The sequence below is a fragment of the Bos mutus genome, chromosome 2 (assembly GCF_027580195.1).
Source record: "Bos mutus isolate GX-2022 chromosome 2, NWIPB_WYAK_1.1, whole genome shotgun sequence".
Classification (NCBI taxonomy): Eukaryota; Metazoa; Chordata; class Mammalia; order Artiodactyla; family Bovidae; genus Bos; species Bos mutus.
The window spans coordinates 113,511,698-113,517,563 of NC_091618.1; the positions used below are offsets into that span (position 1 = coordinate 113,511,698).

At 36.4% G+C, this 5,866-nt stretch overlaps 1 non-coding gene across 1 annotated transcript; it reads left to right on the plus strand.

Moving 5' to 3' along the window:
• Positions 1–3,864: 3,864 nt before the first annotated feature.
• On the plus strand, positions 3,865–3,995 carry LOC138984993 (small nucleolar RNA SNORA72). The gene has a single exon (XR_011462228.1). It is a non-coding gene; the product is annotated as a small nucleolar RNA SNORA72 (small nucleolar RNA).
• The last annotated feature ends 1,871 nt before the right edge of the window (positions 3,996–5,866 follow it).

Here is a 5,866-nt window from a genome sequence, read left to right on the forward strand (position 1 = left end):
TAATTGGAAACATTTTTTAAAAATACACCAAATATATAGATGGTTGAGATAAGAGAATGACTCTATTCTATCCTATGAGGCTGAAGGAGATTTCTACTGGGGAAAGGCCTCTGGGGACCCTCAGGTCTACCATGCTGGCAACTCTCTGGTCCTCTGAGATGGTTCTGTCTTTACCTCCTAAAAATTAGATAAACCTGTGAGCAAAATGAGGCATAGGCTTTTGCCTATAGAATTACCCTAAATGCAAATCCAAAATTCCTTGGGTAGTGCAAGTATCCTACCCAAACAAATAAGACAGACTTCCAAAGGATCTGGTTTGAGAAATCCTTGGTCTCCAAAAATACCTTCTCATCAGGGTACACTATCTCTTGCTCTTTGCAAAAACTTCACTACAGTCTTTGGGTAGTATTTTAAAAATAATAATGTAATAATTTTTTAAACAAGGAACAACATGCCCAGAGGGTCTTATTTAAAAGATGTGCATTTGCTGAAGAAAAAGGATAAAGGCTTGAAGCAATATTTCTCAAATAGTGTGTTCTAGAAAATACAGATTCATAGGTCCCATGTTAGGGAATGTGCCACAGAAAATAGCATTCCTAACAGGCTGATTCATACACATATTGCAATTAGCAATCTTAGGCCTCTTTAAAGAATCTCATTACATTATAAGAAGTTTATGTCTGGCAAACAGAGCCTAGGACATAAATACCATAAATAAACGGCAGGGGCTTGTATTAATTATCTATTGCACATAGAAGGTCACCCCCAGGGAGTTTCCTGGTGACCTAGTGGATAGGATTCCAGGCTTTCACTGCCAAGGCCTAGATTCAATCCCCGGTCAGGATTGAAGCTGCTCTAAGATTCTTGTAAGTGGTATGGCATGGCAAAAAAAAAAAAAAAATCACCCCCTAACTTAGCAGCTTAAACAATGAATATTTATTACCTCACAGTTTCTGTGGGTCAGGAATTTGGAAGAGGTTCAGCTGAGGGATTCCGTCTCAGGGACTCTCACATGGTTGCACTCAAGATGTCAGGCCCGGCTACAGCCACCTGAAGGCTGACTGGGACCAGAAGATGGCTGGCCCATATGGTTCTCGACAAGTGACCTCCTTTTGCTCCTGTTGGCTGCCGTTTGGCAGCTCAGTTCCTCAACCAATGGGCCTCTCCGCAGGATTGCCTGAGTGCCCTCTTGAGATTACCCCATGACACGGCCACTGCTTCCCCCCAAGTGAATCATTCAAGAAAGAGCAAGGAGGAAAGCTCAATGCCTTTAATAACCTAGTCTCCAACATCATGCCCCGTATCATCATATTCCGTTAGTCACTAAGTCCAGCTTACTATCAAAGAGAGGAGAATTAAGTGCCAGCTCCTAAGGGAAGAATACCAAAGAATCTATGGACATATCTTTAAATTACTACAGGGCTAATATTTCTTTGTGGTAGTACAGAGAGTAAAGCTCTGTGAAATGGCCCCTTGCTATAAATTCTCCAGAAATGTCCACAACTTCCCATTCATTTTTTAGGAGGAGATTGGCAAAGAACCCAACCCTACAGAGGCTGTTTTATGCCGGACATGACTTACTTTTCTAACTGTGGATAGGAAGTAAATTCTGCCCCCCACCCCACACTCTTCTGTCCCCTGCAAACAGGCTTTGGCTCAGCTAGTGGTTAAAATAGCTTAACAACTTGCAATCATAAATATTGTAGAGCTATAGGAAGAGAGAAAAAGCTTGAAGTGGGTGTTATTTTCTCCCTCTGTGGTACCACATAGCAATGGAAATGCCAAGTGGAATTGCCACAACTCCATTGAGACACAGCCCCTGGACCTGTCCATCTGGAGGGCAGCAACCCATGAAACCAACAGGGAGATAATAATTGACAACTTGCCTTTTAATAACAAATCCTTTATTTATAAAAATGTGGACTATAGCATTCCACTGCTATTAACACACCTAAACTATTTCCTTTAAAATTTGATCTATAGATGCCTGAGACATCTGTAGACTCTAGAAGCCTGTCAAAGCTATACAGCTTCCAAAAGCATTTAGTTTGCAACCGGGCAAGTGGTTTAAGCAGTGGAAGCTTTGGGCTGATTCCAGGGCTGCTTAGCTGACAAGCTGAAGGGAAATTGAGTGCATTACAAGACGGAATCAAATTCTGATCTTTCTTCGAATGCCTATTGTCTGTTTTATCAAAGACATTCGATATTGACACAGTGAAGGCTATTGAGGCTCAATAAAATCTATTCTTCACTTTCTTTTACCTCATCTGCAGACTGTTGACATTTTCTTTTATTTCACTACTGATGTTTTTCTTTTACATAGGAGATTCTAGCACTGATGCTGTAATTGCTTATCACACAGCTGGCCCTGTTATGATGTTCTTGTGAATGTCCCTTCATTTTCCTGATGGTCCTGTGATCCAATCTACAATCCATTTAAAAACAAAACATTCATGTGCCATTTTATGCTGCGGCTCTTTTGGAGTTCTATTTCAGCTTCATTAATATTGATGCTGTCTGTCTCCTTGCTTATTTCAGAAGATTCTTTGAAATTAATCTTCAGAATTCGCTGTGATTTGTTGCTGTTTTGAACGTCAGCCCCAGTACAGCTTGTCTCTCGTTAATTTTGTTTTTCTTTATTTTTACGCGTCTGCTATGACTGTTCTCCTACTTGTACCACTGGTGTGTGTCAGGTCCTTTATGGAATCCTGGTTTTGCCTCTGCTTTTCACTGTGATTTTCCATCATTAGGGACCTCTTGAATAAAAATGTAGCCCTTGTTTCTGACAGAGTCCATGTTCCTCTTCTTTTCTTTCCGTGTGATTTTCCATCATTATGGTTCTTAAATTTCTTGAATAATGATATATACTATGAACAAATGGACAGAACAGTAATGGCTTCATCAGTGTTTTCTAAAATGTATCTGCAGCTTTTAGAGCACATAGTGCCACAGCAGAATCTGTCCTATGTATGTAAAAGAATTTTTAAAATAGATTTATGTGGTCTGTTGGTGACAATGCTATACTGCATTAATAATTCACATTCTTGCTTACAGCATCTGCTTGTTAGAATGGCAGTTCCACAGAAGCCAGGTTGGAGAACAGCCTTAGGTCTGAATGTCTGAGGAATATACGTCCGTTGCTATATCTGCTACTTTTTTCCCATACCGTTTTCAAAAGCAACCAATATTTACTTGACTGGGGATGTTGGAAATTACACTAATTTCAAAAATGAGGTAGATGAAGCCAAACTTTACTCATTTGAGTTATTTTTGTGTCTGCTGGAATAAGTAATTTCATTGACCATTTCTGAATAAAACACTTTCATACTTCATACAAGTAGGCAAAGGAGTATTATAAGTGGTAGGAGAACAGAATTCAAATTTCACAACTACAGCTGACTAAAACCAAGTCAATAAATGCCAAGAAACAAGAGGGTAAGGTAAAAAATATCAACTGTCCAATATTGCTGTAAAACTATGGAGAGAAAATAATGCTAAAATAAGAAAATAAAATAAACTGCTCACTATTGGTTAAAAACTATCTTTGCTTCATGTTCAGAATACTCATTACCAACTGAAGAATTCAAAATGAATTCAAGCAGCTTGATCTTTGAAAACACCCTATGAGAAACTACCAGCACATATACAGAGCTGATATTTCAGAGAGTTTTACAAATCTATGATGCACAAATAATTTCAAAGGTTAACAAAGAAATCTAGTGGCCTCCTTTAGATGAAAACCAACGTAATTTGGACATAAATGTAGAATTTAGAAATTTTAAATTCTCAGTGTAATGTTAATACATTTCATTAGAATTGTACCAATTCCTTTATCAATACTTTCCATATTTTAAAATAGAACCCCTGCGAATATTCTCGCTGTTCTGATTTGTAATAATCAGGGCAGGCTAAACATTTGCTATATTAAGACCATGCTTGTGTCTCCAGACCTAGTTCTTTGCCTAGCTCTGGTTTTATAAATGCTGGTGATAAACCAAGTCTGATAAATTAAAAAGAATTTAAAAAAAAAATAAATAAAATAGAACCCAAAATGCCTAGAAAATGGAATAGACATCCACATGCAAAATAATGAGTTGGGTCCCTATCTCACATGATATTCAAAACCTAGTTTACGATGGATCAAAGCCCTAAATGCAAGAGCTTAAACTATAAAACACTTAGAAGAAAACATAGGCGTTAGTCTTCATGAACTTGGGTTAGGAATTGGTTTCTTAAATGTGTCACATAAAGAACAAACAGCCAAAGGAAAAAAATAGATAAATTAGGCTTTACTAAAATGAAAAATTGGAGTGCTTCAAAGGACACTATCAAGAAAGAAAAAAGCCCACAAAAGAAGAGAAAATATTTACAAATCATTTATCTGATAGTGGTCTAGTATCCAGAATATATAAAGAATTCTTACCACTTAATAATAAAAAGACAGCCCAATTAAAAATGAGCAAAGGACTTCAATAGACATTTCTCCAAAGGGAATGTATATCAAGACAATGAGATATCACTTCATACTCACTAGGATGGCTACAATGAAAAAGATGGACAGTGTTGGCAAAGATGTGGAGAAATTATAACCATCATACATTGATGATGGGAATATACAGTAGTGTGACCACTTTGAAAAGCAGTCTGGCAATTTCTGGAATAAACATAGAGTTATTACATGACCTAATAACTCCACTCCTAAGTGTACATCTGAAAGAAATGAAAACATATTTTCACACAAAAATTTGTACACAAATGTTAATAGCAGCATCATTCATAATAGCCAAAAACTGAGAACAACTCAAGTGAATGGATAAACACAACGAGGTATATCCATACAATGGAATATTGTTCGGCCATTAAAAGGAATGAAGTAAGTGATTCATGCTAAAACATGCACAGATCTTGAAAACATTATGCCAAGTTAAAGAAACCAGAAACAAAAGGCAACATATTATATAGCTCCATTTACATGAAATGTTCAGAATAGGGGAATTCACGGGGACAGAAAGTAGATTAGTGGTTATTAGTGGTTCTCATCCCTGAGGACATAGGAGGATGGGAAGTTACTGCTAATGGGTACAGGGTTTCTTTTTTGGAGTGATAAAAATGTTCTGTAATTATGTAATGTGATAATCACATAATCTTATGAATATACTAAAACCCACTGAGCTCTACACTTTAGAAGGGTGAATTTTATGATTTTTTCTTTGACTTTTCTTTCTGAATTCTTTATGCACTTTTTAAAAAAGAATAAATAAATGACATGTCTTTATGAAACAGTATTATGAGAACTGAAATACTCTATTAAGATTAATAAAGTGAATTTTTAATTTGTATCAAATGAGGGTGGTTGTTTAAATCTGGGAAAATACAGTAGAATTGGAAATTGGGTATAAATCAATACTTGAAGGCCATATTCATACTGTCCAATGAAGATAATACTCTTGTAAAATTTCTATTTGTAAACATCTGGATGCTGGACATTAAAGTTTTGACATCTCATCAGAATATTTTTATATTTAGACCTTAATTTCCTTCCCAATGACATCCATTATTTGGTTCATCTTTTCAAATACTACATCTTCAGTAAATATATGTGGAATTATAAGTATTGACATAGTTGCTGGCTCATCTACATAATACTGAGTTCCAGTTATCACTCAAAGCAAGTAATCCTGGGAAAAGAAACACTCATTCTGAATCTAGAGTGTAATGATGCCACAGTAGCATTGAATGTTGAAATATATTTCAGTTAAACTTTTTAGTTTAATAATTCACTAAGTTCTGATCAGAACTTAGTTTCAGTTCAGTTCAGTCGCTCTGTTGTGTCCAACTCTTTGTGACCCCATGGACTGCAGCATGC